Genomic DNA, 25,933 nt, shown 5'->3' on the forward strand with positions numbered 1-25,933 from the left:
TTGGTAATTTGAACACAAAAGGGATGAAATCACGTACTATCAATGCCTAAAATGCAGGTCAATTGTATGAAAGGAAATTAACCACACTGAGCTCGTGGGTCTGATCTCCTTACAGTAGAGCCGTGTGAGAGCTGTGGAGGCGAACAGGGGGGTCTGGTGCCACAAAGGGCCAGGGGACCGGAGCAGGATGGGGGAGTCCCACTCCGGCCACTCAGGTGGGAGGCTGACCGCGTGTTCAGCTTCCCACCAGCTGCTTCATCGCCACGTTTATTTATTTATTCCTGCATGGAGATCCTCGGGTAAGCGATAACCTTGCATTCCAACTGTAAGTGATCATGGTGTTTCTTCACCAAATTGAAAACATTCTGACAGGGCCCCAGTGGAATTTTGGTGAGATATTTTCAATCGGTCATGCCAACACAAGACAGAAACGTATGTTTTCTTCTTCCTTGTTGTACGTGTGTGAAGTTTGGGAGAAGGATAAATAGGGGGCGTGGAGCAGTGCAGTGAGGCAGATGTGATCCTATTGTGACATCAGACCTTTATTTTGCCAGAATTAATTTGAAAACCAAACAAATCCAAAACAAACAAACAAACAAACAAACCCCCACTTAGTTGAGCACCCAACTTGCCAGTTTGTAGATCTGCCCGGAGAGACCTAATGGCTCATTTTATCCAGGAACACTTGGGAAAATGTCAAGTGGTATAGGTCCATGTCTCAGCGAACACATGGGATAGACCGCGGGTAGGCAGCTTAGGCAGATGTTAAGGGGGACTCATGTCTATTTTGGGACACCAGGGCAAGCTCTCATATAGCCCAAAGGATGGTTATTAGACCAAGAGATGCTAGTGAAACAGATGTGGATCTTGGGCGGCTTTGGGCAAAGCCCTTCCTCTCTCAATGCCTCAGCATCCTCGAGCCGAGGCAGAGCTGAAAAGAAGCCGAGACCCGCTAAAGTCCGGTCCTGCGTTGTGGGCACCACACCGCGCTGACTCGCACCCTGTCTCTTACGGAACTGGAGGAAGATTCCACGAGAAGATGCGTGCAAGGCAGCCGGCAGAGGACCGGCTGCTGCTTCCACCTACCCTGGCTTTCTGCCACTCGACAGTTACTGGGCACACAGGGTGGGCCACGGTCTCCAGCGGGCACTGGGGATCAGAATTGAATAAATCCCCATCCTATTTTAAAGGGCTCTGGAATCCAGAGGAGCAAAGTCTGTGTAGACAGCCAGTGAAGCACAGTCTGATACAGACTTGGGGGGGGCACTTCAGATGCACCCGATCACCTCCTCTCTTCCTCTGGTCCAGATTGCTCTCCTGTGTGTCACCTCCCTTGTGACATCTTTGTTTGGACAAAGCCTTGAACTTCCACGTCCCCTTTGGCACCTTTTCTCTGCTCATTTACACCCACAGGACTGACTTACGTCTTCTGCCAGAAAGCCTTTCTCCTTCCTGAAATTCTGGGAACCTCTGTAGCCCTCTTTTTAACTTACAAGTGACACTTTTACCCAACCGTTGTTTTATACCTCAGTCTTGGCTCTTATTTTTATGGCTCTATTTACAACGTAAGGTTATAAAACTCAAGAGTTTCCGTCTCTCCCAGCACAGTCATCAGCGCACAGTAGGCAGTTAGCAGGTGTGTTTTGATTTACCAACTCTGAAGCCTTTTGAATGTGCATCAAGGAGGTAAATGCAGCTCCGGAGAGCCGGGAGCTGCTACTGCCGAGCCCAGCCAATCAGAGCGCATGGGCCTCCAACAGCCTGTGTGCCTAAAGGGGCCGCAGAGGAGGGACTGATGAATGAATGAGTCAAATCCAAGAGAGCTTTCAGGACTACGGATGAACCTGTTCAGTCTGACCTCAGAGGAGAGAGGCCAGGGCAAGCTCGCCGTGTGCTGGAAACAGAACGTTCTCTTCACTGCAACTTCTCCCAAAGAGCCGATCAGCCCCTGTGTTGGAACGGAACGTCGCCCAAACCGAGCCAGGCAGAAAGCTGTCAGTCTCCTCCGTCTAGGTGGCTGAACGGCTTGGGTTTTGTTTGCTGATACGGATCAGATCTGAAAGCAGATCCACCCTGGCCCTTATTGATCGGTGCACGTGGTCCGCCCGCTCGTTCCCTGCGTGTGGCCTCTTGTGCCGTCAGCTTGGCTTGGGGAGTCCCCGGGCGCCAGCCTCACTCAAGGGAGCAGACAGCACCCCCCGCGAGGGAGACTTCCCTTAAGCAAAACGGTTGCTTCCATCGGCTATGACTCTGGTTTTTTTTAAATCCAGACTCAGTATTGTCACCATCTGAGCACTGACTCATTTGAAAGGGTGAGGATGGCAGACGTCACCATCAGCCGGGACCCCGAAAGCACAGGGCTGCCGTGCCAGCTCGGACTCTTGGTGGTTCTGCTTATACTCCAGACAAAAGAAAGATCTAGATTAACATTGGTGCCCAGAGGTCACGGTGGCCCTTTTGGAGTGAGACCTGTGAACACGTGCACAGATCTGGGTGGAGGTCATATAAACCCCCTTTGACAGGTTCTTCTTGGCAAAAATGAAACCATAGGAAGGGACGATCTCGTGCTTCACTCAGTATGTTCTGCTAACGTGTCTACCATGCGTCAGGGACCGTGTGGAGGGTTAACGAGGAACAAACATTAAGCAGAGCCTCTGTCCTCAAGAGATTCAGAGCTGCCCACCAAGCTTGGGATGACAGTGTTACATACGGTAAAGGAAGGTTCTGTAGAGTTCTGGGAGGTGTGGAGAGACCCACACTTTGAGGTCAGACAGAAACTCATCCAAAATCCAGGTCTACCCTAATTTAGCTATTCATCCCTGGACTTAATTTTGCTCCCCAAATCTTTCTGAATATGAGGGGTTTTTTTTTCTTGCACCCAACCCAACACGTAACACCTGCTAAATACACATGAGCTTTCTTTTGACCACCATCATCATTATCGTTTTCATCATCATCATCACTATCACCAGCCATACTTAGAGAGTGAGAGAAGCCTTCATAGTAAAGAGATGGTCAAATAAGATTTTGAAAGATGTGCATTGATTGTCAAGGCACCCGAGGCAGAAATACATCTCAGAGAGAAGAGTTTGTGCGAAGACTCAAAGTTGTAGGGGGTGGGGGACTGGACTACATTCAGAGATTAGCAACAGTTGAAATGACTGAAGTGAAAAATAGATTTCCGGATGAACTGGGGCAAGAGGTTTTGGCATATAGGTCTTTGAAGAGCTGAGGTGCAGCCAGGTAGATAATTAGACCATGAGAAGTCTTGAATGGTCTGTCCAGAAAATAATTAGAAGATACTGATGACATGGGGCCAAAGCTTAGCATGGTGGTCAGAGTGGAAACTGGGTTGGAGGAAACTGGAGGAAACCGCATCTAGGAAGATCAGGAAGAAAAATGTGCCGAAGAAATGCAGTTAGTACTAAAAGCAGCCAACCATCCAAGATGCAGGACAGGTGCCTGAGGTTTCTCTCCAAAGGCTGTTAGATAAACTTCTTGCACCTCAAAAAGGCCTTTTCCTTCTTTAGTTCATGAAACAATTGAACTGTTGCAATTTAGATTTTTATTTGCAAAGGAGTCTATGACTGCGAATCTGACAACATTTCTGTCAGATATCAAATGTGGAGTCTTTCTTCTGAGCTCTCAGGCCACGGGTGAGCTGAATACTATGCAGCTAAGAGAATCTGCTTCCAAGATCAAGTCCCTTCCAGCAAATGACATCTGTACATCCAGATCTTTGAGAAAGTCTGAAAGATTTATTTAGGAGGAAGAAAAGAAAAGAAAAGAAGAAAAAAGAAAAGGTAAAAATAACAAGAGATAGTACAGAATCCCTTCTTTGTGTCCTAGCTTCTCTTGCTGTATTCAAAAGGGATCATAATTTAAGAATGCATGACACTGACTTTTCAGGAAGATTTCTACTGTGTGATGTAACAGACCCCTGAAAAACTGCTTCTAATTTATTCTGAACTGCTGCTAGGAATAGAGATATGAAAGAAATGTGGTCCCTGCCTTTAGACGGCCCATGTCCAACATGGGACCCAAGCATGAAAGTGTTTAAAAGAAGGTGATACAGCAACCAGAGTGGGCGCCCCGAGAAACAGCCTGAAAAAAAAAAAAAAAAAGCAGCCTACAAACACCTTTGTGGGAGGATGCAGACAAGCCCTGTACGCCACAGCGGTGGAGCTGTATCTGCCATGTGGTGGCCATATTTTCTGAATCAAGATTGGGATAGATGATCTGACACTAGGTCTGTCGATAGAACAGAATATTTGAAATCAAGGCTGTCCAAGGAAAGCCAGGACATATGGCCGCCATAACCGATCATTACTGTGCGGACAGGGGGCATGGTTTGATCCACAGAATAACCAAAGCCAGGATTCAGGCAGACAATTTACATCCGTGCTTAACTGCAGATGTGTAAGAACTGTGTTTCCTGACGTTATCTATCAGACGAGGTAAAGGCTGGGGTGCTCACCAATTTATAGCAATCCTAAACAAAGCCAGGCACGCCAGGATGTTAGAATGACAGGGCTGGAAATGCCCTGAGTGACTACCTGGTCTAAACTTCACCCCGCTGCACCAGGGGAGAAAATGAGGCTCCATCCTTCCAAAGCATGTAGCTGTGATGGGACCGAGTTGGAGCTGAGTGTTGCCCAAAGAAATGTTGTTTCTTGCAGTTCATTAGGGCTGAATTTGGGGATACACCAGAAAATCCCATGAATTATGGCAAATCCCAAAACGTTGGCCTTGACCCCACTAAGTTGACATTCAGTAGACTAGCACCTTGACAAACAACCGGGCGCCATGTTTGGTGACCTTGAACTCACATTTGGCCAGGATACAGATGAGGTTCCCAAGTGTAACAGGAGAAGCGGGCCATTTAAGGTGCAGCGGAGGCGGCTGCGACAGAAGTTGGCAATGCCAAAGAGTCCCAGGGACCCTTGTTCTTCTATATTTTGCTGACAATTCTCCACTGGTGGTGAGGCAGTAACAAAAAGAAGGTTCCTAGCAAAAGGGCGGGGTATTTACTTAAGAGCCTTCAAGAGTCAGGAGATCAGTCTCAGCTGGGGAAGCAGAAAATCAAAATTCCACGTGTGGTTCTCCAGGCCGGCTCCTGGGGGGCAGGGGAGCCCACCTGATGACTGATCCCATGGGTCTCTACTCCCCCATCTTTCCGACTTGGATAGAGGCTGGGCTGTAGAGTTGCACGCTCCAGTTAACACACAGTTCTTCACAGATCCCCCCCCCCCGAAATGCAAGACGCCTGCCCAACATGCGAGCAGTATAGAGAAAGAAGTGGGATTTTGATCTGGGACTGACAAATAACACCCTGGGGCACTGAGCTTACAGCGTGACCTTCTCCTAGTGTGGGTCTGGGCTGGAGGAGTGGTCATTAGAAAGGCCCGGTGGCGTGGTCTGTGCTTGGGCTCCGCGTGTCTTGCTCTGGAACTCCACGGCAGTCCCACACTGGGGACCCACATCTCTTTGTGGGCATGGGGTCCAGAGTGATGCCCACCAATGTCTTCTCTTTCCTTTTCTCTTCTCTGCGTTCCTTTGCTCGGCTTCCCTTCACATCCTCACTTTTCATTTCCCCCCATCTGGGCTGACATACACTGACGGCTAAGCATTAACTGTTCTGTGCCCACGTGCTGTTAGGATCTGAGACACTCTCTGGATATACTGATGATTCTTAGCCATCCATCCATAGGTCCGCCCATCCACTCGTTACCCCGCCATCTCTCTTACCATCCACCCAGCCAGGCACGTATTCATTATTCCCTTCGGTTCAGTTGAGCAGGCATTTCCTGGATCACAGATACATGTCTGGGACCCGTGCAATCCACTCTGGCAACAAAGATAAATACGACCTTGAATTAGAGCTACAGCTCATAGCCTAGGAGGCTGACTTGTAGCTACGTCTTGATAAGCACTATAGGGGCTTGGTAAGTGCTCGATAAAGGCAATGGCTGGGGCGTATACTGTGTGGTCTTTCCGTGAGCAGAAGCTGGCCATTTGAAGGGAGAGGATGGACAGGAAACACTAAGCTGAGGATTGGTAAAGCAACAGCAACAGAGATACAAAGAACCACCAGTAGCTGGGGAAGGTGAGACAGAGGCTGACAGTGCCGAGACGGGAGAGCTAACAAGGGTCCGTGTCAGAGGGAAAGATGCAAGCTACCACCCACTCCAGCAAGTGTGGTTTTTTAACCTGGTCCTGTCAGACTCTTAGGGTGACCAACTCCCTTGGTCCCCCTGGGACTAAGGAGATTCCCAGGATGCAGAACTTTCAGTTTCAAAGCCCGTGCAGTCACAGGCAAACCAGGATGAACTGGACAAAGTACACATGTACTCATCTACCTGATGGGAAGAAGAATGACCCCCAGAGATTTCCAAATCCCAGTCTTCCAGACCCGTGAATCTGTCAGCTCCATGACTTTACAGATACAATTAAGTTAGGAATCTTGAGATGGGGAGATTATTCTGGGCTACCCAGGTGCGCTCAGTGTAATCCCCAGCATCCTTAGGGAAGGAGAGAGGAGGGTCAGAGTCAGCGGAGACGTTATGATGGAAACAGAGGTCAGAGTGATTCAATTACTGGAAGGAGCCACAAGCCAAGGAATGTGTGCAGCCTCTAGAAGATGGAAAAAGCGAGGGACACATTCTCCTCCAGGGCCTCTGGAAGGCACACAGCCCTTCTGACACCTAGATGTTACCCCTGTAAGACCCGTTTTGGACTCCTGGCCTTCAAAACTATAAGAGAATCCATACATGTTATTTGAAGCCACTAAGTTTATGATAATTTTTCACAGTAGCAGCAGGAAACTAGTACAACTTGCTTCTCAAAAGACACATCTAAGAGATGGGTGCAGGTGGCACCTTGCTGCTTTCCCATTGCCGCTGCAGACCCCTGGTTTCTCCCGAAGTACTGTTACTTTATTAAGTGCAGAGAAGCATTGTGGGAAGTACGTAGAGCACTTTGAAATGCCATCCATTTATTGGTCACTCCAGCATGGTGGGAACGCTGTAGTGGGGGTCAGGAAGCTTTAGTATCCATCTGTTTCTGCCTTTCCTGCCTCTGTGAGCTTGGCCCACTTCCTTGGACCCGCTGGTTCTTATTTATCTATAAGACAAATTAAATGATACAGATTTACCATCTCAAGTTTATAAAGCCTTTAAGTATTTGTAAGTGACCAGGCGTTCGTTACGTATTAGTGGCTGAGCTTATTTTCAAAGGAAAGGTAACATTTCCCCTAAATGGGCTAAAATTGGTTCTTAGGAAAATGGGAAAATTTCACTCTTGTGTAATTTGATGGATGGCACAAGTATACAGATGGTGCCTAAACAGATATACAGTACATCTGTGGTCTTAACATTTCATGGTGAGCAATTAGGTAAAAGATGTCAAAAAAGACTGAGCAGTCTAATGAAAAAATGAGATTGAGAACCTCTTGCCTAATGGACGCACACCACATGCTGGTATTCATTAAAGGTGCTTTAAAGGCACAAGGAAGGTGGCGGAGCAGGTAAAGAATGCTAGGCAACTTTATGGGGTCATAATGATTCAAGTTTAATGTGATCTTTCCACTCAGCTATGTGGTCCCCACCACTCTGAGCTTGGTCTCTTTATCTGGGAGAGAAAGAATCCACCTAGGATTGTCGTGGTTGGTATTAAATTATAAAATATAGGTACAGAGAGGGAGAGACCGATAGCTACAGAGTGACTGACAGATGCAAGCAGAGTGATGTAGACTCAGACGCAGGCACGGACAGACGTAAACGCACGACTGCACAGAGCACAGCCCACGGTCACGGCCCTCTCCTTTTCCTGCTGGTATTTTTCCTCCTTAGAAAAATGTCCTCTTGGGACCTTCTCTTGCTGTCCCTCAACCATCCCCCCCACCACATATTTTTACACATAAAATGAATCAACACTTGGAAACCACCAACTTCACTTCATCCCCTGGTTGGGTGAGTCCAAAACATGTGCAGCTGATAGTTCCAGAGCCCCAGAAGCAGATCGCACTGGGATAGGTTGACCTCCTTGGCCAATGGCGATCAACGGACAGCCTTGCCCACGCGCCCCCTGTTGGCCAGTGGTTCAAGAAGAGACACTGGGTGGCTTACTGCTGTTAGAATACTGACACGGTGTCATGACATAGTGTTCCCTTGATGAAGACCCACTGGGGAAAAATACATGGTCAGACCCAATACAGGGGGATAGATAGGTCTCTCAAGGGCATATTTTTCTTATTTAATCTGTTGACCATGATGTAATTCATCATATTTCCCTCTTTGCTCTAGCTGTCAGGAAACTCAGAGTCAAATTTATGCTACATCCCTAATATTTGTGCAGGGTTTGCCTGTCTTTTATTTTATGTTGTAGTATGTTTTATATTTTCCCTTTATCTATTCTGCTGTGCCTCTATCCTTCCCAGAACCCTGAGGGGCTAACTTGCTCTCTGGGCAACTAACCCCAGCACTTACTCCTGGCAGAAAACTAGCTCTTGTCTCTCCACTACCCACCTTTCTGACTCCATCAAGTGTCATGGCTCCACCTTTCTTCACCGAAAATCAGTGTCACTCTTAGATTGTGGCCCAGAAGACACCACTTGGACTTTGCTTTTTATTTGGCATCTCCATTCAAGGATTAACTAGTCTATGGTATTTGAAAGAAAATGTTGGATTGAACTCCAGGAGTTACAAGTTCAGGCCAACAAATATATCTTGACCACTTTATGTAAGTGCTTTTGAACCTGAGCTAAATGGATCCCCTAGTTCTGAAGTTCACAGTCTAATTGGGGTGGTCAGCAGGCAAGCAGTACACTACAGTCTTTTAAATGCCTTGGTAGGAGAGGTGCCAGAGAGCCCTGGGGACACAGTGGAGGGACATGTTCCCAGCCTAAGAGAATCAGGTAGCGCTTCCTGGAGCTCCCCCCAGGCATGTGAGCTGAATTTTAAAAGACAGGAAGCAGAAAATTTATGTCTACATAAAAGCCTGCACACAAATGTTTATAGCAGCTTTACAGATTACTACGAAAAGTTAGAAGCAAGCAAGATGTCCTTCAATAGGTAAATGAATAAAATAAAACTGTGGTACATCCATACAATGGAATATTATTCAGCAATTAAAATAAATGAACTATCAAGCCATGAAAAGACATGGAGAAACCTTAAATGCACATTACTTGCTGAAGGAAGCCAAACTGAAAAGGCTAAGTACTCTATGATTCCAATGATATGATGTTCTAAAAAAGGCAAAACTATAGAGACAGTAGAAAGATCAGAGGTTGCTAGGGGCTGGGGACAGGGAATGAGAGATAAAAATGAAACAAAACAGATAAAAGACAGGCAGGAGTAGAAAGTTAATCAGGAAGAAGGAACATCCCAGTTGTTGGTGATAGTGAGAACCAAGGCACAATGTAAAAATGCAGAGCCTGCTTCCGTCAAGGCAGCATTGTGTTGTAGGAGCTAAAATACAAGGGAGGAATGATGGGGGTGAGTCCAGTGAGAAAGTGGACCAGACCACAGGAATCTGGATTTTTGTCCTTAAGACAGTGGGGAATATTCAAAAGAATTTAAGTACAGATGTGAAACAGACACATTTTTTTTTTGTCAACAGCACACTGAGAAGTTGTGGATTTCATGTAAACCCTCATCATTGCTTCCTGCTCTGTTACTCTTTCTGGCGTAGTCGGTAAAGAGGGACAAGACCAAATATTCTTTTTCAAGTCTATTTTTTGAATTATATTTCATCAGAAGTGCTGGAGTTAGTGGGGAAGCCTGGAGCCAGGCAGTATGGGAATCAATAATAAAGACCAAAACTATGGCTTATTGAAATCAGAAGCTTTTATTGTGAGCCTACTATGTGCTGGAAGATTGCACATTGTCTCTCTGTCTCTCTTTCTGATGTGACCTCAATCCAGTGCTCTTTTCACTTCTACTTGAACTTCTTCCATACTTGGTATTCCGCCTCTGTCCATCAGATATGAACGCTACCAGCCTCTGCCAATGACATTGCAGAGGGATGCGGGGAGGCATGAGGAACAGGCTGATCACTGGTCATTAGGTCACTATATTTACATAGGTCTCTGTATCCAGTCTCTCAATCCTGTAGCTCATTCTAACCATTCAGATGAGTTTCCTGCGGCTTCCATAGGAAATACCACCAATGAGGTGGCTTAAAGCAGGAGGAATTCATTATCTCCTGGTCCAGGAGGTCAGAAGTCCTGCAATTAGGGTGATGACAGGGTTGCTTCCTTCTGGAGGCTCAGAGGGAGAACCCCTTCCATGCCTCTTCCCTAGTTTCTGGCAGCTTCTGGTGATCCTCAGCATTTCTTGGCTGCATCACCACAATCTCTGCCTCCGTCCTCAAGTCCTTCTCCTCTCTGGGTCTCTTCTGTGTCTGCGTGTCTCACAGCTCCGTTTCTGTCTCTCTTCTCTTACAAGAACACCCATCATTGGATTTAAGGTCTGCTCTAAATCCAGAATGATCCCATCTTGAGAGCCTTAACTTAATTACATCTGCAAAGACCTGATTTCTAAATAAAGTCACATTCACAGGTACCAGAGGCAGGGAGTTGGTCATATCTCTTTGGAGGACACAATTCAACTCACTCCATAATTGTATAGATGACCCAGACAAGGTTCAGAGTGGTGAAGCGACTGGCCTCAAGTACACAGCTAGTAAGCAGAATATGGTAATACTGGAAGCCAGCTCCTTTGATGACAAATCCTGGTCTCAGAAAGGATTATCTCTGGATGTGACAACTGATGTGGAGATGAATATATAGCATTCAGTACCAATGAGAATCAAGGATGAGGGAGTTGGAAATTTTGGGAAAGAAAAGCATCCTTTCTCCTCTGTGGGAGCACACTGGTTATCTATTGCTTCATAATGATTACTTTCAAACTTACTGGCTTAAAACAGCAAACACACCTCACAAGTCTGCAGTTCAGGAATGCAAATGTGCCTCCACATTTGGGCTTTTGTATCAGGGTCACTCACAGGCTGTCCTCGAGGTGTTGGCTTAGCCTGTAGTCATGTCAAGGCTTGGCTGGGGAAAGGGCCACTCCCAGGTTCACTCGTGGGGTTGTTGGAAAAACTCAGATCCTTGCAGGCTGATAGACTAGGGGCCTCGGTTCCCCTATGGTAGTTGTCCAGAGACCATCCTCAGTTCCTTGTCACAGAGGCTTCTCCATGGGACCATGCACATCATGGCAGCTTGCTTATTCAAAGCAAGCAAGTGAAAAGAGCCAAAGAAGGTGTGTAAAGATGAGAAAAGTCACCATCTATCATAACCTAATCTTGGACATGATGTCTCAATCCTTGAGTCACTAAATCCAGTCCACGTTCAAGAGGAGGGGATTGAGAAAGGGCCTGATTTTCAAGAGATAGGGTCATTGTGACCCACCTTGGAGGCTGCCTGCCAGAGGGACCTACTGAAGTAGACCCTCCCTTTTTTTTGGTTGGAGATACGGGAAGGCAAGAGGAGTAGACCTAAGACAGCCATTTAGCTCTGGGGAAGGGAGAGCTAGGGCTTCCCAGAAACCGTGGCATCTCAGGATGATACCGACACCAAAGCACACAGAAAGAAGAGGCCCAGAAGAACCAGATCCTTGGTGAAATGACTGAACCTCTTGAACAAGCCTTACCTGAAGCTAGAACCTCAGAACTTGAAATCAGCAAGTTTAGAAAACCTTGAATCAGCAAATTTAATTTACAGAAAGTCCTAACAGATGCATGACTCTGCAGTCAGGATGCAGCAATGAACTCCTTGAGTTTATTTGCCTCTTTAGATACATTGCCAAATTCAGCCTTGCTTGCTAATGACCCACATGCATTTTGTGAGCTGAGTGATGGTGGCATCAGTAGCCCTATGGCTGGGTTTTTAGCTGCATCCATCCATATTCACTTAACCTGGAAGAAGTCCTCATAGTTTACCAGGAGCCCCAAAGTCAAGCAGCTGATTAGGTTAAGGACCCTCTACACCTGAGCACACAGCCAAACCCCACCCCACCCCCTGTCAAATCCCAGGGACTCTTTCTTTTGCTGTATTCACAGGTGGGTTTTTAACAAAACTAGTAATAAGATCTTGCTTCCAAATCCCCTTCCCCTGGTGGATTCGCTGGGGGTGGGGAGCAGGGGGAATCAGCTGGTCCGAGGAGAGCTCATGTGGCCTGTTTTTCAACTGATGTTAAAACCCTTCCACCTCCCTGCTCGGCCCCTCCGCCCACACCACCCCCACACAGACAGCTAACCATTAACCCGTCTTTTCCTGTTTCACTGAAGAATTTGCTAATAACAGCCTTGGCCCCCATCCTCTCTCTCCTCCTTAGGCTCCAGGCAGCACTGACTTGGGGAAAGTCACAGGGCAATTTGGCAGATACACTCGTGATGTGGTCCTTTTTCCTTTAAAAGAATCCTCCATTGTTCTCTCATCTTAATATGAGCCCCCCTCTTCCTTCCTCTTCCCCAGTAAACAGTGTCGAATCTACAGGTTTCAAGCTAGTTTTCTGGTGAAAATTGCAGGTGACGGAACCACACCTTCTGCTTTGGGGACTGTGACCCTGTCCCAGGTGGACACTGGGCTCCCCCACAGCCTGCCCTGCCTTGATCATAGAGGGAAGAAATAACTATTCCCCAGATACGTAGCGTCTGACTCACTAGAAGAAAAAAAAAAAGTATGGGAGGAATAACACGAAGGGTGTGGAATTTCTTTGTCTTTTATTTTCTCTTCTCACAATTTATTTGTAGAATTTTAACAACTAGATAGTTGTGTCCCTTTTTATTTATCTACTTTCAAATTTTAATGAATGCTTCTGGCTATAATTACCTAATTTCTGTATGTTAAATGACTAAACTCTTACGGTTTGGAGCCCATTGTATCTCACTGTGATGGTATCATATGGCATCAGATGCGGTGTAGGTCTGGATGAATCGATAAGCAAGTTCAGTTCTTGTGAGCTGCAGTTAGTCCTTGAAATTGAAGGGGCGTTGACATACAGAAGGAGAGGGCTTATTGCTCCTCTTCCGGGATAAAAATCTACCAGGAACTCGTTCATCTCTCCTGTTGTTTCTTTATCACACAGGGAAATGGCTTAATACTGCTAAGAGTGGCCATTACAAACAGGCTTGCTCATCCTGTCCGAAAAGATTTCTTCTTCTCTACACGACGTATATTTAACACGAACAAAGGGGTCTTAGTGTCCACTCAGGCCTTTTACTTCCGGACCATTCACAGACGTAGACGCCAGGGGCACCACTTCTAACAGCCGTGGAAAGTCGGACCCCCACCTCGTACGGCTGTGGGCACCTGGTAACACTGGGCCTTTCGACTTCTCAAGTTACCGGGCTGTTTCGGATGCTAATGACGACTGTTGCGCTAGGTACCAGTTTTGGGTGCTTCACCTGGGGCTTCACCCCCATTGGTTCGGATCCTCCTCGGCGTTGCTGCAAGGTGTGGGATCCAATGCCCGTTCTTCACCAGCTTGAGGAAACTCAGGTTCTCACATGTCATGCCGTCCGTTACAGTCACATATTTAGCCAAGACCTTAAGCCAGAAATGTCTGATAATTAAGCTTCTCTTGCTCCCCCCACTCCCTTACCCTCCTCTATTGTTTATTCATTTTTTTCTTTTTCTTTTTGAGGTATGCACTCCGAACCTTTCTCCGTTCTTTTAGACAAGGCTCATTGGATGAACAAGGGCAGTTGCCTGATCCTCCCTCTCTTTCACTGGGGCTTAGACAGAAGCAGCCAAGGACCTCTTGAGACTGGGAGGCCCAGGCACAGGTGACAAGGATCCAGGTGAGACCAGAAAGGGCAGGGGGTGAGGTGGCTAATGGACTCCCACCATCCGGCCACCAGGAACCCAGGGGGCCCAGGGGCTTGGTGTTGTGAGCCAGTCTAAAAGAGCATTGTCAGCTCCCCCAGGGGACAGCCACTTAGCCAGGACAAATAGGCCATTTAAACTGACCATATTTGCTTTAGAACCAAGGGAATTCCCAGTTCAGCCTACCCCAGCTTTCTGAACCTCGCTGGGTAAAGAAGCTAAAGAGGATACACAGGCATCGCCCTCCACCTGGCCTTTGTGACCAGAGAAGTTGTCTGCAAGGGGTCCCCTGAGAGTCCCGTGGAGGCCTCCATGCATGGGAGGAGGGGGGCGGTGGGGAGGGGTGCACAGGGTCAGTAACTGGATGCCAGACGGTGGGGTTACTGTAAAGTTGAAGAAGAAAAGAGGCAGGTCGTAGGGTGGGATGCAGCCATCAGCCACAGGACAGTGCAAAGGTTGCTTTGGCCTGGCAAGCTCAGGCCACTCCAGGTGAGCACCTGGCTGGGGAGGAGAGGAGACGGGGTAAGAGTGGTGGAGAAGATGGCCCCAAACTAAGGCGAGAAGGGCGCCAAGTACCAAGGAGTTAGCAGAGCAAAGATGCAGGGGAGAGTTTCTTAGGAAGGGGGCCAAAAGTCCTGATGCAGTGATCTCTTTAAATCTTAATTTTAATTGAATTTAAAACTTAAAGTTAATTTAAAATTACATTTAAATTTAAAGAAGAATGCTTTTTTGCCTTTTCAGGGTGACCTTTTTAGACCATTCATGACCCAGATGGAGCCATACCTCCTCCACGACGTCTCCCATGATGCTCCACATCCCACCTTCTTCTCCATGTCTCAGCATTTTCTGGATACTAACAAATTGTATTCTGATTTCCATCTAGACCCTCTTGTTTGATGTGGGGATGATAGCCTCATCTCTGCTGTGGGTTCTTGGGGAACAGCATTCTTGCTGTAGAATTCCTCTAACTTCCCCAACAGATTTTGCTCATACAATCACCAGCTAAATAAATGTATGATTTCCAATAACTAACATTTAAAAGATATTAGATTTCTTGTTATAAGAAAAACAAAACAGCACAAAATCTTACTGCAACATATTTGAAATCTCATTTTCTCTTAATCACATTTTCTCTTCATTGCTAGTTTAACGATTTAAACTCTTTAGAAATTGCCTCTACATCAACGTATAAAAAGTCCTAAAGCTTACTCAGGTGCTTGGCCCTTCCAAGATTTCAGAAGCTAATCTGATTTATTTATGTAACACTTTTAAGTTTACAGAAAACTTCTGGAATCATTTTCACTTTTTCCTTCACAACAGGCTAGATGTGTATTTTCTGCCAATTTGGCAGATGAAGACACTGAGGCTCATGGAATGATCAAGGGTGAGGTCAACAAATGTGACCTCTCACAGGAGAGGAAACGGACCCAAGCTACCGAACATCAAATTCATGCTCATTTTGCTGTAAGACACTGGCTCTTGTTTTGTCAAATTGTATTTTAAAAGCAGCCACAATTTATTTTAAAACATTAACTGGAAACCCAACACAGTGAGGGAGGGCAGACATCCACGGGGGCTGTGTGAGGCATGGAAAAGCTGGGTTGTCTTGGTAGGGTGGGTGGAGATGCATTCCCTACCCTTTCTCCTCCTTTAAGAAGTAAAAGTGGGTAGCGAGGTGTTGTGTTGTTCTTAAGTCAAGTTGAAGGTGTTGCAAAGAGCGGTTCAGGAAGGAGCAAGGGTGGTAGAACCTCCTGTAAGTTTTAAATCAAAAGACGTTCAAACATGAAGACCAAAATCACTGCCTAGAACAGGATGCTTTCAAGTGAAGAGGAAGCGTGGGAAGAAAACTCAAGAGGCGAGTGAGCAGCAGTTGGCACTCAAGTTTCAAAGTAATTTACCGGCTGGAGGGGACAATGGGATTTGAGGTGCACTGGCTGAGCTGGAGGTGACAGCACTGTCCTGAGTCATTGTGCCTTCAGGGGGAGGGAGAAGGGCTGTGAGTTCTTGAGCCAAAGGGGATCTCTTCTGGCTCTGTGATCCCCTGGAGACTGCACTGGACTAAGTTTTGCAAGTTTGAGCTGAGTGGTTTGAGAAGGATCCATGCAGACTAGAAGGCATTCAGCCAAGGGATCCAAGAATAATTAAAAGAAGAGTGACATTACCTTTCACGGACAGATACAAAGAGCGACTGTGTGCACTTACTCTAAATGACGACAGAAGGAGACCAGAAAGATAATTGAAGGATCCTGAGGATCAAAGGGCCAGAGGATTCGCTGTCTCTGGCACAACGGTCTAGAATTGCAAAAGCCAGAACAAATGTAGGATGCTAAAATGCAGGTTGCTTGCCCGAAACCCTCTTTAAGAAAAAACAAAACAAAACAAAACAGGGAAGTTGTTTTCCTAGGAAGAGCTCAGAGTTGGGGGACTGCTCAAAATCTAGTCTTAGAAACTGTCCAAAAACGCATTTGGAAGGGAGGAACCGTGTGTGGTCAGCAAAAGAATAGCTTAGACTGTCTCCTGGAAGAGTGCATCATTGCTTACTGTGACAGTGTGACATCAAATAAAAAGCTCCATTTGTGTTAATCAATCATGTGTGAATTCTACAAGCAGAGCTTTGGGAATAGAAACAGGACCCCTAAGATTCTTAGAGCCACGACAGAATATTGAGTATCTCTTTGGAGGAAATATTGGCATAAGCTTCATAGAGAGCACAGGTGCATTTCTGAAAGGGGAAACGCAGGGCTATCCGAAGAGAAGACGAGAGAACAGATTGGTGGCGAAGAAGACCATTTTTGAGGCAAAGTCCTGCCAAACTAATTCTGTAGCTGGTCTCAAAAAAAAAAAAAAAAGAGAGAGAGAGACCATTAATAATTTGTTCAGAAATACGTATTTCCATTTATTTCACACATTCATTCACAGCAGCGGGAAGTCAGGGGTGGACAAGGGAAAAGGAACTTTCTAAGAGGTAAACTGCATACTGATGTCTGAGGTTGAATTGGAATTAAAGATGGCTGGGAAGAGAATGGCATACGAGAAGGCTGAGACTCAGAGAGAGCAGAGCCCAGGGCAGAATTAAGAGGAGTCCAACATGGCTGTGAGGCCCAGAGGTGCAAGACACACAAACCCAGAATTGTCTTCTTTTTTTTAATAACCCAGGCCAAGCTCATTGTGAACCATGCAGAGGCTTTTGAAGATTAACCCCAAACCAGCAGGGGAAGCATTGAAAACCCTCAAATAGAAATATGACATGATAATGGAAGCATTTTAGAGCAACCATTCCAGGTAGTAGATGGAGAACGGATGGGAAGGGTGACACACTAGAGGCAGGGGGATGGGTTAGGAGTTCGCTGCAGAAATCCAGAAAAGAGACAACGTGGCCCGGGCTAAGAGAGTGAAGGAGAATGGAGGTGGACTGAGAAATGCAACACATTTGAAAACCACTGTAAAGGCAGCACCCGGGGACCTTGTGGCCTAAGCCGGCGGGCCGGCTGGCCTTCTGGGAGGCATCCGTGAAGACGTCTAGGTTTCTCCTCTGGACGCTGAGCATGTGCTGATACCATTCGTGAGAGAATACTGACATGAAATAAGGATTCAGGGGTGTGTAGAGAGAGAAAAATGAAATCAGTTTGAAGCTACTGAGGCTGAGGGCCCTGGGAAAGAGCCAAACCTCAGGGTAGGCATGGCACCCGTGAAAGGAAAGGTCTTGGGCGTAAGGAGAAGCAAGACTGGCGATGACATTTTTACATGACATATGGCCAGACCTGAGGAGCATCGACCCCTCGTGGCTGGTAGAGGAAGGCAGTCCTGGGAAGGCAGGAGGCTGGGAAGCACTTGGAGATTCAAGAAGGAAGCCAAGATCCAGTGGCGCAGGGGCTAAGGCTCTGGTGGGTCAGACCTTGGCTGATGCAGAGATGAACGAAACAGAGGCGGCTCTGCCAGGAGAAGTCAGGAAGACGTCTGAGAGAAAGTAACAACTGGGCTGTGTCTTGGAGGCTGAACAGAAATTTGCTGGAAAAGGAGAAGTCATGTCCTTCGTGAGGGACTGAGCCTGAGGTCAGACGGTCTGGCCCAGCGTGACGTTACGTGTTTGAAGCATGAGAAGCAATTGCACGTTGCACATCCAAAGGGCTTGTGATGAGGGTGTGTCTGAGGGGACATGGGACATACAGGGGTCTGGAGCAGGAGCCTGTGCTAAGGAGCTTGAGTTGTTTTTTTTTTTTTTCCTCTTGCTAAAACTGGGGACCCTCAGAGCTTTACAAGAAGGCAAGGACTGTCTCCTACTGGTTTAGAGCCATGTGTTTGTCAACTGCCCGGGAGACTCCAGAACTGATCAAAGAGGATTCTTATTTAGGAAAGAGACTCAGTAGGTTTAGATATGAATGCAGGGGATGCAGGGTGGGGCTGCCTGGAGCGAGGAATTAACAGTGATGTCCTGGTGCTTGTCTTGGGCACCTGGGTGGAGGAGTCTGCTTTTCAAGGAAGACAAGAGGGGGCCTGTTTTAGAGGCTGATGGGGAATAATTCAGTTAAAGTGAACATATTCTGACAATTGCCATCCATTTAGATAATACTGCCTTAAAAAAATTAAAAACAAACAAACAAAAACAAAACAAAACAAAACAAAAAAACAAAACTAGGTAATAGAATTAAGCAGATCATCAAATCCTAGTGATAAATTTTTATTTGACTGCCCTCAAGCTGGGTCGGAGATCCAGACCATGGCCCAGCCTCCATCTGCATCAGCGGTGTTTCAGGGTCTTTGGAAGAGAGGGCACTGCCTTGTACCAAACACCAGCTGTGTTTTAGGAACATCACCCCTGTGATCAATCCACGTTAATGCTGACACGGAAATTGCCCTCAGAAACATTAAGCACCTCGCCCATGTCAGAGATTAAAAATGGCTGAGTTGAATTTCTAGCCCAACTCATTCTGCTTCCCAAGACTTACATTAGCAGTCTTCATTCTTTGATCACACTTAGAACTGAGAATTCTGAGCAGTTGGCTGACCCTCCTGCTTCCTGACTTCTTAGCTGCTGAACTGCCATGGACCAAAAGAGAGGCTGCAAGTTTGTGGCGCGGGGCAGAGGGGACTGGCACGTGCATGGCGGTCCTGCCGACACTGAGGGAAACCCCATCCAGGGGGCTGGGGAGGCTGTGCTTGACTTACCTTTAATTTTTATCAGTGAATAAGCACTTATCCTTCCAGAAGCCCTCATCAAATGCCAGAGCAGAGGTGGCAGTTGGGACGAGGCCAGAGACACTCCTCATCTCGCGTCCCTCCATATTTGCTGGGCCCCTCCTGGGTGACAGATGGCACGGGGCATCCACCTCTTCCTTTTCAAGAGGACAAGGCCGTTCGATCCGTACGTTACAGATAACGAAAGTGAGGCTTAAAGCCTGCGTGCATCTCCAAGGTGGCATCTCAACCTGGGTCTCCAGAGAAGCGTGTACTTCTGAGTGGTCATCTACACGCTGGTCTCCTCCGTGAGCTCCTCTCCGGTGAACAAGTGACAGGAGAAAGCGGAGTCTTGCGTCTCCAGGTCCCCATGCCTAGCGGACACCGTGCTCACAGCTGCGCGGGCAGCAGCGAGAGGCTGCTGTTTGTGGGGCGTGTTACTACTGGGCTCTGGGCTTCCAGCAAAGATGTTAATCACTTGTATAGTCTCTTGTAATTATTTGTATAGTCTCCTCCCTCTGATTTTGTGTTGCCTCCGTTGTTTAATTGTAATCGTCTCTTCCTTTTGAGGAAGGTCATAGTATCATGCTTGTTTTTGCCGAAGTAGACACTGGGAATCCAAGAGCTTAAAAGACCCCCCTCTGCTGGGAGGGCTTCCTAAGTGGTAGTCAGGGAATTGAAGCCACAACTTCCGATCCTTGGTCCTAAGCGATGTGCACACCCAACACGCAGCTGGCAGGATGGCGAGGACTTCATCCACGCCCTCGGGAAGGCGCTGCTCTCAGAAGGTAACGTTAGGGATATGTGCCCCCTCCTCTGTTGCCTGGGGTAGATCTGTGGGTTCCAGTCAACGGGTCCACCCTTTTGAAAGGGATTAAATATCTGCTTGAGTGGAAAAAGCCAAGAGGCCTCAGATCTGTCTGGAGAGATGGTTAAGTCATCAAGAGGCTGACTGCTTCTTTGATGGTCAGTGGTTTCCAACTTGTTTATTTATCTCTTTTCACCACAGCAGTCAAGAAGAGGCTGCCAACCCCAGCCGGAGGTGGTCCAGGAGAGCCTTGCTTGGTGTGATGTCCTGGGCACAGCACCGCTGGGAAGAGGGTAGAAGTTACGCTGTGGAAAATGCCAGTCTGGATCAATGCCATGACTGCTTTCTGGAAAACAACAAATCTAATTCCCAGTAAAATGCCATTAGAATCTGCCAGGTCCTCTGCTGGGGAAAATGAAATGCCCTTCCTAGAAACTTCTCATGCTCTGTGGTTTCTAGAGAGACTCCAAAGCCTGTGCAGAGAAAGATAACACTGCGATACAATTTTGGGGGCTGTGTTAGTTTCCCTGCTCCATCAAATGTCTGTGGACTCTTCATTGACAATAAGTTACAAAGTTTTGTTAAATTTCTATGAGAATAATGACTCTAGGGTCACTCAGCCTGGGTTCATGCCTGCCCTTTATTTTAGATCATAAAGCCCTGATTTTGCTGTCTCTAAAGAGGGACAAATACTAGAATTTTCCTCATGGGTCTGTCAGGAGCTCTACATAAGTTAGTCCAGGCTAAGCATTGTGTTTGGCACAATCAGCGTTAGCAGTGACCATGATTATAACACTGGCAGGGTTTCTCGTCTTTTTCTTTAAGCTGAGGTGTTGCGACCGAGCTGGCTTTACTTAAATGACTCTCCTTTCTTCTGTGGCATCGCTTCCTTCCTGAATTGATTGACTTGCTGTGAGTCGAGAACACTCTCCAAAGGTGGTTTTGTGTACCCCAAACACCCAGCAACGCTGGAGAGTAATTTCTAGTGCTGGTTAAGTGTCCGTGGCCGTGAACTTTGCCGGGAGAGGATGGGCGAGTTAAGTGCTGAAGTGTACAGCAAGAAGAGTCTCCTCCTTTCTTGCGATAATTGAAATCATTTCAATTCATTTCCTTCTTGGTTGGACAGAAACACGTTTTCAATAGTGAGCAAATCTGGAGGGAATCCTTTGACCCGAGCAGTCATATAATGTGTGAAGTTAATGGACAAAAAATGATATTCATCTTCGGTTTATAATAGCATTTTCTTCCACGGCACCTAAACTTAGGGACAGCCAGGGACGCTGTCGGAGCAACAGCAGCACACCGGCGGATGTCTGACCTTTGCTGGAACTAACAATTATTGGATCTGTGGCGAAATAAAATAAAAACCAACACAAGTTTTGACACTAAGATAATAAATTATAAATTATGGAAGTCTATGCCACTGAGGATCTTGTAAACAACAGGCTGGTCTCTTAGCAACAGACCACGGAGATCAGGCTGTTGATAGGAATGGAGCAGACAGGATTGTTTTGCAGTGATTACTACAGAGGATCAGGAACAACATTTTGGCACCTGCCTGGGGCCCCTTCTCTGCCCAGAACTTCTTTCTCCAGTGACTAGCCCAGGCCATGGGCCAAAAAGTGCCCTAGGGTATAAGAGCTTCTTTGCTACCAACCCAAGTTGCGCAGGCCCGGTGGAGAGGACAAAAGAGATGCAGACAGTAGGAGTCCCGGGGTGGGATGAAGATGCCCCGAATGTAAGCGAGGGAATCAGAGAAGGGGGAGGAAGGATAAATAAACACATTCTCCTTTGACATTGTCTGAAATTAGAACTCCATAAACGGGGACTCCTTTTGTCCCCCTGCCCCCAACTCTTTTGGCTTTTAGAATCTCACTTAGGGTGGTTGTCAGGAAGGAATTTAGACAAGACTTTGACAATGTGCCAACATGGTTTATTTTTAAATGTTGTTCCCGAAAGCACCAGAATATTAAGCTGGAGCAAATGTTGCTCGGAAGAGTGGAGGGGTTGTGGTCGCGCAGACACTGAAGGAAGGGCGGTGGGGTTTCAGGTTTGCAAACTTTTATTAACAGAGGTGGTTGGCTAGAGGATTCAATTGCACGGAAGTAGTTTTAAAAGTGTGTTCTTGTGTGTGTGTTTCTAAATTGCAGGGCCTTTTCAGGGCTGGGGTGGAGAGAGAGGTTTTCTTTGATTAATTAGATGTTTACCTCGAGCATCTTCCCTCGGTGATTTAGACAATCACCTGCCCACATGTTAGGAATGAGATTTGATAAAGTCTCTTGGTATGTAATTTTCTTAAAAAAAAAAAAAGAAAGAAAAGTCCTAGAATGCTGAGTAACAAATGGCCTCTCTCTCTGTGATAGAAACAGCGAGTTCTGAATCATCCATCCACAAAGAGACGGATGCAGATGCCAACTCAGGACATTAGGAAAATACCAGCCCCTTATTGTCCGGGGACCCCAGGACCACATCTCCCTCCATAGGACTGACTTCATGCATTTTGTTGTTTCAGATAAATGTGCTAAATTATGACGACTTTGGTGTATCTGGCATGCCATTTTAAACCTGCCATACGTATACATTTACCACTGGTGAAAACGAGAAAATTCTCTGTGGTTCCCCAGAGCCTCATTTTTTTTTTTGTCAGGTCCCTCTGACACCAGGAACGGTGGCTCGGTGACTTCCCAAGTGATTAGCTCCCGTCCTGAGGTTTTAGAATAAAGTTGTGCTGAGAAGTCGTCTGTTGGGATGAAATTCTACCCAGGGTAGTGCTCTGGCCCCAGTGGGGAGGGGCTCTGGGTTTGTAAGACGCCGGTCAGGGCCCCCTGGGTCTCAGCCCCGTCCCGTGCGTGTCTCCAGCGCCCACAGCAACTACTGCATTGAAGGCGGTTACCTCACCCTGCAGGTGGAGCTGAAGAGGCCAGAGATGTCAGCTGAACCTTCTCCAGCTTCGTACCAGAGCCCAGATTCCAGTCCAGTCCAGTTTGAGTGACTTCAAACTGATCTCCCTCCTGCTGGCCTGGTGGCCTGCGCTGGAGACGGGTCATTACAAGCTTCCGTATACGGTGTAGCCTTGCTTTACCTTCCTGTTTTTTAGTTACAAAAGAGATACATCATCGTACAGTATCATGAAAAATCAACAATTGACAAGTTACAAAGTTAAAAGGCAAAAATCCCCCCAACTCCGTCCTAGCCCCCAAAACGTATAGCGTCCCCCCACCAAATATCTTAGCAGGTCTTTTTAGAACTGAATTTTCACTCTCTGCAGAGACGTGTTTCTGTACAAAGTAAATAAGATCGCTTTTCTTCTTTAATTTGTTTGTAACTGACACATTTTGAGGAAACAAAAAGTCACCCGTACCTTTGATGTGTTTTAGTTTCACTTATCTTGTCATCCGACCTCGGAGAATGTTGAACTCTTTGAATTGCTCCCTCCCCCCATCCGCAGCACTGTTTCTGACTCTGAATCACCAGGGTGGACTTTTCCAGAACCCACCAACCTTGAGTGCATGAAACTTGGAGTCTGAAATTATGACTGGGCCCCTTAGCAGTTCCAGGAAGTTCCGATCTTGGCAAACGCGTTCTCCCCTTTCTCCGTTGGATCGGAAACCTGCGTTTTCACCAGATTCCCCGAGTGATGGGTGTGCACAACAGGGCTGGTGAAACCCAACGCTGGGCTCCACTTCTTCGAGGGAAAACACGGAACAGTTGACCAGATGTGAAGAAGAGCTCAGACTTACAGTGCAGACTCCTGGAACCCAACAGAGGCACCAGGAGACAGACGGCTGTCAGCTCAGAGCCCAGCTGCCGGGAGAAAGTTGAGAACTGCTTCTCCTCTGAAGAGGCCTCATTTCACCCAAATTAGAGCAAAAGCTGTTGGGACCGTTTCCCACCTAGCGCTTTGCAGCCCCGCCCGGTCACCAAGGTGACCTGACGCATCCTGCCTGGTGTTGGGGATGAGCTGGCCTTCCGGTCCAGGCGGAGAGCAAGACCGAGCTGGCTTCCGCGGCGGCTGGTTTCCTCTGGAGCGGCTGGATGCCGGGTCCTGCTCGCCGCCGGGCCCTGTGCAAGCTCGCTTTAATGCAGCCTCTCCAGGCCCCCTGGTCCCACAATGCAGCGCTCGGGCTGGCAGCAGCTCAGCTCCGCACTAAACATTTGGCCCCGTTTCAACGCGGCTGCCAAGATTTGGCAACCAGAGAGTTGCAGGCTGCTAAACCCTTTCACGTTTTTAATTAGATCCACACACCCATGTCTTTGAGCTATCATAAATATACAGATGCCATAGAGAGTATTAGTCGGGGTTTAAAAAAAAAAGGAAGCCAACCTTCTGCAATAGTATACCTTACCTTTTAAAATAATTTACCTATGGCTTGTTTGGGGGGCTGAAGAGGAAAAGAGAGGGCAGTGTGATTTGCTTGAGTAAAACTGTGTCCAGGAGAGAGGATCTGCCCCGGAGCTGGAAAGCACCGGCCTCCGGCCGCCTCTCTGTCACTTTGGGCTTCGAGAGCATCGCCAGAAGAGGGCATTCTTGGCATCCGCTCAGCCTCCCGCAGCCCGGAAGTCGCAGGGGGAGTGCTTTGGGAGTTGTTAAAGCCGCCCCCACCTCCTTTCCTCGGTGATAGCCCTGCCTCCCCGCAGGGCTGGGGCGGGCGGGAAGGGTGGTGCCTCTGCCCTAAAAAGCAGTCACTTTGACACTCAGCGTTGCTATGATATTTTTTGTCACTTTACATCGTCTTCTGTTCTGTCTCTGGGTATCCGTCACTGTGGATATAATGACTTCCCGCCACAAGAAACACACCCAGCTTCTTTCACTCAGGACTGTCCTCCGAGTGAGTCTGCAGCGGGGGAAGGATGAGATGGTCACATCTCCAGTCCCCTGGTCCTGGGCTCCGATGTCGGCTCTGCCATATGGCTTTGGGCGCATAATTTCAAAACCCTTCACTTTGGTTTCCTTATCTGAGATCCTAAACGGTTCTGACCTTAGCAGTTGTCCACAGGGGGCTAAATGACGTCATACACGTGTGGCTGGGAATACAGTCAGCCCCCAGCCCCTGATCCGTGTTATCACTGGCAAAATGCATGGCAGCGCACGTGACTTTCGGAGGCTCGGCTGACGAACCACAGCAACAGCCACGGTTGGGGCTCCTTAGGGTTCTCCATCCCCGCCCCGTCCCTGCTCTGCTTTGTGATCAGGATGGCCAATGCTTCTCAGACAACCAGCTCTCGCCGGATTAACATGCTGTGAGCTGAAGGTGCGCAGGGTTTGACCCGGGCCCCTGCATGGGCATGCGAGCCCTTAAGTGTAAAGACATGCTGAGAAGGAAACGAAACACTTGAAATGCCAGGAGAGACGCTTCTCTGGTTGTCCTGTCTGAGAGCACGAAGCGTCCATCGCATGGCTGCAGCGAGGCGTCCGGCACACAGGCGCGCTGCTGCGGCCGGCGCATCACTAAGTCTGCCTGGTGCTGGGACCGTTCAGCAGCGCTCGGTCTTTCTTCTTGCCCTCTTCTGGTTTTGTTTCCACTCCCCCCATCGCCCAGCCCAGGGCTTGAATATAGATCACATTTTACCGTGGCAACATTTCCTGTGTATTTTTTTCTGCAAACAGGACAGCCAGACAAACTGGAAGGATGAGGCGCAGCCACGGGGGCTGGAGATAATTCCAGGCCCAACGTGTGCCCTCCCGCAGACGCAAGCCTGAGGGCCGCCTGGGGGCACCGGCCGGGACATCTCATTCTTCCTGCCACTCCATGCATGTCTCCGATACCTTGCATCCTTGCCCCCACACTCCACCAGCTACAGGGAGTTCCCTTTAATTAGGAAAGAAGGGACACAAGCCACACACAAGCGCGCACACGCACACACGCACAGGTAATGAAAACAGAACCATGAGCGAGGAATGACTCACCAGGAAACATGGGGAGAGGTGGCTCCTGCCACAGCCGTAGCAGGCAGCGCGGCATCGGACCCAGGCTGAGCCCCAGGTATCTCCAAGGTCCTAATCAGAATCTGATGGGAGAATATCGCTGCTCATTATTAACTATTTATACAAAAAGCAGCAGCTAATTTCCACAAGAGTAAAACAATGCATAATCTGGATAATGCCCTTCCTGGAGCCA

Source organism: Vicugna pacos, chromosome 6, assembly GCF_048564905.1.
Source record: "Vicugna pacos chromosome 6, VicPac4, whole genome shotgun sequence".
Classification (NCBI taxonomy): domain Eukaryota; kingdom Metazoa; phylum Chordata; class Mammalia; order Artiodactyla; family Camelidae; genus Vicugna; species Vicugna pacos.